The sequence below is a fragment of the Phascolarctos cinereus genome, unplaced genomic scaffold (assembly GCF_003287225.1).
Source record: "Phascolarctos cinereus isolate Bilbo 61053 unplaced genomic scaffold, phaCin_HiC Scaffold_5;HRSCAF=322, whole genome shotgun sequence".
Taxonomy (NCBI): Eukaryota; Metazoa; Chordata; class Mammalia; order Diprotodontia; family Phascolarctidae; genus Phascolarctos; species Phascolarctos cinereus.
In genome coordinates, this window is record NW_027555958.1 from 125,941,191 (window position 1) to 125,952,492 (window position 11,302).

General features: G+C 36.2%; 1 protein-coding gene across 17 annotated transcripts in view; it reads left to right on the forward strand.

Moving 5' to 3' along the window:
• Positions 1-7,705, forward strand: part of EPB41L2 (erythrocyte membrane protein band 4.1 like 2) — a 266,227-nt gene extending 258,522 nt beyond the window's left edge. For all 17 annotated transcript variants that reach the window (XM_078155137.1, XM_078155138.1, XM_078155140.1 and 14 more), the window contains one exon: positions 6,365-7,705. The gene's annotated coding sequence lies outside the window, so the exon portion shown is untranslated. The remainder of the gene's footprint in view (positions 1-6,364) is intronic.
• The last annotated feature ends 3,597 nt before the right edge of the window (positions 7,706-11,302 follow it).

An 11,302-nucleotide genomic window follows, 5' to 3' on the forward strand; every position in this document is an offset into this window, starting at 1 on the left:
AACTTTCACGAAATGTTTCCAGAACCCTGGAATTATCAACTGTTAGAGGTGCTCGACTTATCCCCATCTTACAGGTGAGAAAACTGAGGACCAGAGAACATAAAGAACGAATGGGTAATTGGTGGCAATGCCAGGCTTCAAACAATCAGATCTCTAGATCATAGAAGTATAGATTTAGAGCTTGAAGGGATCTTAATAGTCACCTAGGCCAACTACTTCATTTTACAGATGAGGAAATAGAGACCTACAGAAAATTATTATTTAAGGTAGGGATTTCTTACCTCTGGTCTATCAACTCATTTTAAAAAATACTGAGATAATTATATTTTAATATAATTGGTTTCTATCATAATCCTGTGTATTTTATTTTATGCGTTTAAAAACATTATTCTGCAAAGGGGTCCATATACTTTACCAGACTGCTGAAAAGGGTCCGTGACATAGAAAAACTGTAAGAAACCCTAGTCTAAGGTCACACAGTTTAGAAAATGGAAGAACTAGGTTTCAAACTGAGATCCTTGGACTCTAAATCTGATTCTTTTCACTTTTAGACACTGCAGACCTTATTTTCATGTCAATTTTCTTTCCCTCCCAAAGAAGATATTTCAGAGTCGTGTTTTCACTGAAAGTCATTCACATGGAAGGACCTGGCTCTACTGATTTTAGATGATGGTCATTCCTGTATTCAGGATCTAAAATGCCATTAAACTCACGTGTTTTACCCAGTGTCTCCATATCGTCTATGCTTAAATCACCATTTTAGGAGTATTTATCCCTAGGTACAAGGAAAGAACACTGAGCTTGGACTTCAGGGAAAAAGACCAAATAGTAGGTTGTATTGGATTGTCCAGGTAAGATAAGGGTCTTGCCTCTGCATGGAGAAAAGGGGACTTAGTCAAGAGATTTGTGGGCAGAAACCAATCAGCCTGTCCCGAGTCCACTGACACAGTAAATTACTATTTCACCTGGAATAGTTGGGGAATGAAAAGTTCTGGCCAGTGAATATTTTGATTAACTAATAGATTTTTATTTAATTGTAATAGCTATTACTTATACGTACCCAGGTGAGAAAGATTTGTAATGAAAAACATTAAGACAACTAAACATAATTCCATTATTGTTTGAAGTTTCTTTCTTAATGTCAATTATTTTTATATACATACATACAGAAGTGTATAGATATAAATCTGTATGTATGTGTATAAAAATGTATATGTATAATATATACATATACGCATACATAAATAATGGGGGGGAAACATTTTGTTTTGGTTGTTTGAATTCTGGATAAACTTTTAATTTACATCTGTAATTTTATCTCTCCCTCCCGTATCCCTTTTGGCGAAAGTCTTGTCCATTTTACCTTCACATCATCATTCACATCTGTTACCTTCCGTACTCACACTGACTTTCGCCTAGTTCTGACCTTCATTATCTCCCCTGGACTATTGCAGTGTCCTCCTAATTGGTCTCTCTTGGTTCTGATCTCTCATCTGCAGTCCATCTTCGCATAGCTACAAAATTGATATTCCTAAAACATAGATCTGGTCATGTCACTCACCTGCTTAAGAAGTTTCCTGGGTAATTTACAAATTCCTTTGTTTGGCGTTTAAGCTCTCTAGTTCCAAACTGTCTTTCCAGACCAACTTCCCATTACTGTGTTTTAGCTTTTACTATTCTGTGTTCAACTAAACTGGCCAATGTGCTGTTTCCTATACAGGACATGCTGTCTCCTACCTCCATATGGGCTATTCCCCTCTGAGTTACATGCCTTTGCCCTGCCCCCAAGAGAATGTTAGTTCCCTAAGAACAGGAGGACTGTTCAGTTTTTTTCTTTGTAACCCTAGAACCTATAGCACAGTGACTTACATAGAGTAGATGCTTAATAAATGTTTGCTGAATCGATTAAATATTTATGTTGTATATATGTAACATAATAGATTTTTAAGCCGGTTAAGAGTCTATGCCCTCTCCTCTTAGCACCTTGTTTATTGATCTGCTGGGAGCAAGTTTGGATTCCATCATATGATGTTGTAGAAGTGTATGTTTTTCTGAAGTACCGCCTCACACCAATTAAAGTGATTAACGTGACAAAAAAGGAAAATGTTGGGTGTTGGAGGGGATGTGGGGAAACTGGGACAACTGCTGGTGGAGTTGTGAACTGATCCAACCATTCTGGAGAACAATATGGAACTGTGCCTGAAGAACTATAAAACTATGCATACCCTTTGATTCAGCAATAATACTGCTGGGTCTATATCACACAGACCTCCAAAAAAAGAAAAGGACCTATCTGTACAAAAATATTTATAGCAGCCCTTTTTGGGGTGGCTAAGAATTGAAAATTGAAGGGATACCCATCAGTTGGGGAATAGCTGAACAAGCTGTGGTATATGGTTGTAACAGAATATTATTGTGCTATAAGAAATGACAAGCAGGGTGATTTCAGAATAACCTGGAAAGACCTACATGAACTGATACATAGTGAAGTGAACAGAACCAGAAGAACGTTGTACACAGTAACAGCAATATTGTTCGATGAAGAATTGTGAATGACTTGGCTATTCTCAGCAATACAATGATCCAAGACAATCCCAAAGGACTAATGATGAAGCATGCTATCCACCTCCAGAGGAAGAAGTGATATTGATTGAATACAGACTGAATCATGCTATTTTTCACTTTCTTTCTTTTTTTTTCCTTTATTTGAATCTTCTTGTAAAAAATGCCTAATGTGGAAATGTTTTATATAATTGCACGTGTATAACCTGTATCTGATTGTTTACCATCTCAGGGAGGGAGAGAGGAGGAGGGATAGAGTTTGGAACTCAAAACTTTAAATGAAAATGCTAGAAGGTTAATAGAAATAAAAAGCTGTTTTGAGGTTATCTAATAATAGATAATCCACTACCTCAAAAAAAAAGAGAGAGAAAAAATTCATGTTTGTAATAGGAATTCTTTACAGAATAAAGTTGTTTCTTTAGTTTGGGGGCCTGTGTTAATCTGAACTCTTATTTTCTTTTGTCTGAAGGCATGTGAAGAGACCTAGAGCTGTATCCAGTCACTGTTCAGACATTCCTAGGGTTCATTCTTCTTGATAGGGAGTAGAAAAGGTTTTAGTTATATTCAGCAATGTGTTTTACTAAGTAATGGAAATACAATTAATGTTTGAGGAACCAAGATGACTTACCTAACTGATGAACACAAATAAAACTTATATTGGTTAAGTTTTAGCCTCATCCTTTGCCCTGTTTCTTAATCCTCTCACCAAAGCACCCCAAATACTTTTTCCAAAGCTCCTCAATAGAAGAAAAATGGATTGGCTTGAGTTTTCTCCTTTGATGTCACCCATCTTACCCTGAAGTAGATACTAATGAGTAAGTGACTTAATGACTTTAAGATGGTCAGGAAGTGAAAAACAAAGAATCAGTGTAACCAGACCCTGAATGATCACGTCTGGACTCTGGACTAATGCTGTCTTTTGGAAACCTAAATATTGGAGACTTTCTCTATAATTTTTTTTCAAGTATGAATATGAAAACTAACTATATTTCGGTTTGCCTTGGGACTACTGTTCTTTGAAGGTATTCAGATCTCAGGGAATCTTGGAAAGGAGCAGAAATTCTTGTTTTTGAAACTCAAGATGGGTAGAACACCCCCTTTTCTGAAGCTCTCTCCTCCTTCGGTGACAGTATTTTATCCTTACTCTCTTCCTATGTCCTTTTTTTCTCTTCTGATTCCTTTTTTGATGTGAATTCAACACTCATCAACAAATGAATATTTTAATATACAAAGAACTAAAAGGAGGCTTGTAGAAGAAACCATGAATTTCTGTTACACAGTTTATTTTTTAAGAGACATACATACATATGGGGGAAGAGTGGGGGGGTAGCTCAGTAGTCCAGTTTTACTACAGTTTTAAATAATTAAAACCTCTCTCTTTCTGTGTCTCTTCTCTCTCTCTCTCTCTCTCTCTCACACACACACACACACACACAAACACACACACACAGACACACACGGGACTGAATGTGAGGAAGTTCAGGTCAGCATCTTCTTTGCAACTTAGTCTTAGAGATTTTCCCAGAGCATTCAGAGGTCAAGTGACTTGCCCATTGTCACATAGCCGTTATATGTGTGTATACATGTATTTGTGTATATACACATGTTTTATACATATATATATACACACATATGTAAGTACATATGTAACAAGATGGTAACAGACTTACTCTGTGTCCCCTTCTGTATTTATTTTTTCTTCTGTGCATTTTTATTTGCTCTCATGTTCAGAATTACATCTTTAATCCTGACCTATATCCAAGCCTTCTGGTTGTTCAGTTGTTTCATTTGTGTCCCACTCTTTGTGACCGTATTTGAGGTTTTCTTGGCAGAAATACCCAAGTGCTTTGCATTTCCTTCTCCAGCTCATTTTCAGATGAGGAAACTGAGGCAAATAGGGTTAAGTGACTTGCCCAGGGTCACACAGCTCGGATATGTCTGAGACCAGATTTTAACTCTGGAAGATGAGTCTTCTGACTCTAGGCCTTGCATTCTATTCACTGCATCACCTAGCTGCCCATCTAAGACTTAGTCCAATATTTATGTTAGCCAACTGGGCAAGCTTAGAGAATTAAACTTTATTTTGTGACTTTTGCAAAAAGTAAAAATATCACTTTGATAACACTTTTCATTTCAATTCCATAGTATCACCCAAAAGTAAATATATAAATAAAAAAAATAAAATTGAAACAGTATTCTTCCCCTTCTAAATTTCTCAATTCAGTTACTAGGAAAGCATTCCTATTAAATATTCTCTCTGTGTCCCAGGCATAATACCTTGGAATTAGTTTAGTTTCTTCCTTGTCTTGAATTTTAATATTTAATAACCAATTTAGTTATTTTGTTGATGTGTTTCTTAGATGTGTTCCTTCTTGATTCCTACTGTCGCAGGGCCTTATCATCTTCTCAGTGTTGCTGCTGTAACAGATTCGTAACTGGTCTTCATATTACCCAGTTTTTTCTCCAGTCATTCCTATTTGATTATAGATAAAGATACAGTTAAAGTAATCATTAAGTGCATACTATGTGTATAAGGTTATCAGATAAAAATGTAGCTTTCAAGGAGGGCTCATTTTGGAATTTGGAAGACTTGGCTTTAAATCCTTGTCAACTAGTCACAACTCCAAAAGACTTAAATTAATAGTAACTTATTTTATTGCAAGAGAAAGCTGAAAAATGCATACTTGGTCTGCTGTTGTACGGAGTACAAAGAGGGCTAACAATGCAGGCAAAGACTTGGGTATTTAAGGATTACAGTGAAAAAGGTAGGTTACATGGGAGGAGTGGAAGACAATCTCCTCCCAAATGAGAGTGTTATGGGAGAAGGAAGTGAGTAGTAGGGGAGCAGGGGTAGAAGGGCTTGCGGACTGTTGGACCATGGAGGGAGGATGTTCTGCTTTTCTGAAAGGGTCCTAGCTGCACAGTTTATTAGTCTGGGCTAGTAGTCTGACTTCTGGCCGGAGTCAGGTTTGTAGCTAACTCTGCTTTAAAGGCACACTGAGTTCAATTGCCAAAAAAACCCAAAAGGTTAAAAAAAAGTTCAAGAGTCTTCATCTCTGGGAAATAGGACAACTCAAGAAAACAAGTTCAGGGGGCCCCTTCACGTGCCTCATCCACATAAATATATTTCTGAACAAGTCATTTGGCTTCTTGGTATCCTACAGGCAACTATGTAAGACTAAATTGAAGAACTGAATTATGGTCAGCATCAGGGAGAGTTTCCTTCCCTGGGAGTTCTCTGTGCCAAAGAAATCACATCTTCATACCCCCTGGCACCCCCCCCAAAAAAAAACCCCAAACCTGTCCTGATAATCAACATGGTTCTACTTCTTATCCCACATACTCCCAAAGAGGCACATTTCTGCCACTGAAGAACATTTATTTCCACTATTTTCCCCATTCACCTTCATTTGGAAATATCCTACTCATCCTTCAGAGTCCAGATTAAACATTACCTTCTTCATAAGCCTTTTCTAATGATTCCAGCTTACACCAATTTCACCATCCTCTGAACTCCTGTCATATGTACTGTCTTTGCTGAGTAGTCTAAAAGTACTAGGAGATACTCTGTAATTGTTTTGAGTGTTCATATATATTATCTCTCCCCAAAATAAGCCTTTTGAGGGCAGGGATTGTATTTCATTTGCTGATTTTATATTCATGGTGTTCTAGAGCAGTGCTGATTAAATAGATAAATAAATGCTTTTTGTTTTAAAAAAAATTGCTTCTTTTAACATTGAAATTTGATAAGTATTGATGTCTTTGTATCCTAAATAAACTTTGCCTCTCTCTTCTTTCCCAGAAATGCTCTTTTCAAATTACATTCAACTCTGTGAACGTGAAGAATTCTGACCAATCCTAGTCTTGATGCCACACCACTGCTCCAATGAATTTATACCACAAGCGGTAACAATGACCAGGCACCTGAAGATTAAAATGCCAACACCAAACCTTACCTTAACATCTCTGGTCTATACTGTTTCCTGACATCTTAATTATTATTCATCTTTTTTATTTTGTATAACCACTTCCTAATATTCTTAGTTTTTATTTTATTTTTATTTTTTGAAGTTTAGGCTTTGTCTTTGACTTTGTGTACAACTACCTGCTAATTATACCTGCTTTCTGATGAAATGATAGTGAACAAAGCCAGCCTCAGCTGTCAGGTGCTGTTCACTTGAACAGGTGCTGTTGTACAAAAAAAAAAAAAAAAGGAAAATCTTTGACTAATTTAGATAGGGGATTTTCCCCCCTTGACTCTTGTCAATTGAAATCTTACTGGAATAATTTACAGATTTTTCGGATTGAGGTCAACATACTGCCTAAGATAATATTACGAAGTAGGGTTGTCTTTTTTTTTTAAAGTTTCCTACATTTTGAAAAATTTTGGTCATATTTGAGAATTTCACTTGAGATCTGTTTTCTCTTGAGCCCTCTTAACTCTTCCATTCCACATGCTCTTTACTTCCATTGGCAAGTTAAGAGGCAGATTCTCCAGACTAGAAAGAGTTATGAAGGAGGCCCATTAGCACTGTTCTTAGAGACATTGTATTCCAGTGCAGATAATAATGCTCAGCTGGTTCTCAGACATGCAGTCTCCTAAAGCATTCCAGAAGAAGGAGGGAAGGAGAGAGAGACATTTTTTCTCTCCTGTTAAAAGATATAGGCAGCTTAAAATCTTAGTGCTTTTCTCTTAACAAGTCCAAATTTCAAGATTTTCCATTATTTGCACCCTTGTGTAGAATGCTTGCTTTTTATTAAACCTCATTGTCTGTGTGTTTAAAAAAAATGACCCTCTTTTGTTTCTGAGAAGGTAGATCTGTTTCAGATAGTGTGTCTGATGATTTATGCAGGTTTTAAAGGATGCTGAGGGAAAGGGATGGGTGCTGGGGTGGTTTTGTCGTGGTAAAAAGAAAGCTACACCATTCGAAGCTGTCGCCAGAGACAACAGAAAGGGGACTTGAGATTAACTATGTTGAAATTTCATTTTGTTTTTGTTGTTATTTTGTTTTGTTTTGTTTTTGGCTGTTCCTCTGTCTATAGTTACAATGCCAGATTAGATTTATAGCAGCTTGAAATTGTATTAAGTGATATTTTGCTCTCTGTAATACTGTTATAAAATAAAATTTGTTTATTCTCTAAATTTGTCATCTCTCTTAATCTAAAAGGTTTGGAAAGGAAAGAGTTGGCGTTTTTAATCACTTTCCCTGAAAATCCATCTTCTAGGGCTTGGAATTACTAAACCTTTGTCAAATCACCAGTTTCAAATAAGCCAAATTATAACTGCCTCTTAGAGCACCCACACTTAGTTAAGTTTGGTTAAATAATCTGCATTAATTTCCACTTGCTTCAGTGGACTGGGACTTTCCTTTCAGAAATAATTCTACCACTGAATCCTTCAATAACTGTTTTTTAATTACTTTGAAATGATTTCCAATGATCATCATCTAGGAAAGGGGATCAGCTAACCAGTTACTTCATAATAGATTGTTATACAAAGCCATTCCATAGTGGATCATGTGAAAAATGGTGGGTTCACCATAAATACTCGATTTTCTTTTCTCATTCTCATTGAGAACAGCTTTTCTCCTGCGTATCTTCCTTCCTATGTTGTATGCCTTGATTCTTTTAGGTAAATTCCCACAGTAGAACTAAACGGTCGGAGTATCCCTCGAGTTTTTTTTTTTAAATTGGTAGGCTGTCTGAGTGGAAGCAATTAATTTACTTAATTTCTTTTGGATTTAAAAGATTGAGTACTTCTTAGCATAATAAAAGATAACAAGGGAAAGATTTTATTGTGAATGCCACATTACTCTTTTCCATCATGAGTTAAGGTCAGCTTGGATATTTTGCATTGCTGTGAAATGCATCAAATGTCTCAACTTTTACTAAATTATTATTCCTTATGTTTTGGGGAGACTTGTAGTAGCAGTAGTAACAATAATATTAATAATAATAGCTGGCATTGGTGCTTCAAGGCTTACAAAATGCTTTATAAATATCTTGTTTTATCCTCAGAAAAATCCTGGGAAGGAGATGCTATTATCATGCTCATTTTACAGTTGAGGAAACTAAGGCAAACATAGACTAAGTGGTGTCGCAGAGTCATACAGCTAGTAAGTATCTGAGGCTTGATCTGAACTTGAGTCTTCCTGAAGCCTGGCCCAGTGCTTTATCAGTGGTGCCACCTAGCTGTCTATAGCCAAACATTTCCTTAATTTCTTTGAGTTTAAAGTCATTAAAAACCAAACCAAAACAACCAACCAACCCTCATTAAACAAGAATCCAGCTTCAGGTTCATCAAACCTGGAAAATGTGATGAGGCCTTAAGTCATATAAATTAAACTACCTCTAAGTGACTACCACTGAAGAAAATATTTGTAAAAGAAACTGGCTTCTGTTGGTCCCACTTGCAAGTATTTGTTTCATTGGTGTGAAGTGGACCTGCATATAGTAAATCCCATCATATATAGTGTGCTATATAAGCCTAGTTTTTATGCCCCCAATAAGATCAATAAGAATTAAATCAAAGCAATTAGCATATGGTTGTTTATGAAAATGCAGATCAAAAGCAGTGTTGATCATGGGTTAGAGCTGAAAGACTTTTAGCCCACCTCCTCATTTTGTTGGTGAGATGAGGCCCAGAGGCTTGCTCAAGGAAGTAGTAAGAGGTTTGCTCTCACAGGTGTAGGTATGAACTCCCATCTTATAACTTAAGATCCAATGGGCTCTTCACTGTCCCATGTTCCCTGTCCATGATACTGGTGATAACAGTACATACTCATGTCATAAAGTTTTTATTATTTCATTTGATCCTCACAATGTCACTATCACATATCTATATCTATAAATACATATATCTGTATTTTTAATGGTCTATAACAGCCTGAAAGATAAAATGGTGTAAAATATTTAGTCTCTGTAGTTTGGTATTCATTATTATGAATGGTTTTAGAATTTCCTTTTGATGTGACCTGATATTTCTCAAGATACAGCCCAGTAGCATTTAGTAATTAAAAACATGAAAATTATTTTTCTTTAAATTGATTTCTCTACTATTGTGTTGTACGAAATGATGAAGGAGATGGTTTCAGGAAAACCTGGCAAGACTTGCATGGGCTGATGTAAAGTGAGCAGAAACAGGAGAACAATTTATATAATGATAGGATACAATAAAGGAATATTATATATAATACAATACAGGGAAATACAATAAAGGAAAACTTAACTGATGAACCCAATGTCCAGTCAGAATTCCAGAGGAGTTGTGATGAAACATGATAGAGAAATGATGCAATCTAGGTTCTAGATGATGGGCAGAGAGATGGTATAGATTGAGGCATAATTTTATTTAGAAAAGGCCAATGCAGAAATTTGTTTTGCTTGTCTATGTATTTGTTACAAGAGTTTTCTTTTTCTTTTTCATTGGGAGCTAAGGTGAAAGAGGTAAGGTGGGTTTTTGTTAATTGGAAAAAATTAAAAAACAAACGCTGATTTCCCCATGTTTTTTAGGGGAATGAATTTTTCATTGTTAGCAACCAGGTGCGTAGTGCTATTTGGTCAATCTCTTCCACATTCTTATTTTTAAAAATTCCATGAAATACAAATTCATACCAAAAAGCAGTTAGTTTTACCACTATAAGTTGTTTTTTGAACATTGCATTCCGCTGTTGAGATATAATGTAGCACATTCTTTACATAAATGAAAATGTTGTTAATGACCCAGGTCAATGGGACTGATTGAACTCTGAAATATTTCTACAGTGGAAGGAATGGGCTTGAACTGGCCTAGGGAGACAAAGGAGCAGAGTAGAGCCCTGAAATTGGAGTCATAAAGGCCTGGGTTCAGAGTTCACATGTGACACTTACTGAGTGTGCAACCATAAACAAGTCATTTGACCTCCAAGCTTTGATAAGGCCATAAAACAGGTATAACACTAATAGTAAAGGTGGAACAAAGGTGGTTGTGAGGGTCAAATTAGATAATTTATATGAAAGTGCTTTGCAAACTTAAATACTGTATAAATTTCAGTTACCTAGGTACGCACTTTCACATCAAGGACACACACTTGCCAGACATCTGTTTCACCTTAGGATTGTTGTTTATGGCCGTAGGACAAAGCTCATTGGAAAATGCAGTAATGGAACCCATGATTTTATGGACGCTGTGGTTTAGCTGAGCCCAGTGAAAGTCAACAAGACAAGATATTATTGTTTCTCCTAAATCACTTAAGGGAGTCAAATGGTTGCCCTCTTGGCTATTAAAATCATAATGTGTGTTCAGTTATTTCTCACTCTTTATGAACCCATTTGGGGTTTTCTTGGCAAAGATACTAGAGTAGTTTGCCATTTCCAGCTCATTTTACAGATGAGGAAACTAAGGCAGAAGGGTTAAGTGATTTGCCCAGGATCACATGGCTAGTAAGAGTCTGAGGCCTGATATGAACTGAGGAAGAAGTCTTCCTGACTCCTAGTGTGATGCTGTATCCACTGTGCCACTTTGCTGCCCAAAATAGTAATAGCTTCTGTTTATATAGCACTGTGCAGTTTACAAAATGCTTTCCTCACAAATGATCCTCTGATGTAAATAATACAAGTACAAATAATACAAGTAAATAATACAATTTATCCTCATTTTACAAATGATGAAACCAAGGTTTAGAGACATAATAATAGCAAGTATTTAAACAGCCCTTTAAGTTTTGCAAAATATTTTAGAAATAATAATAACTATGGCTAT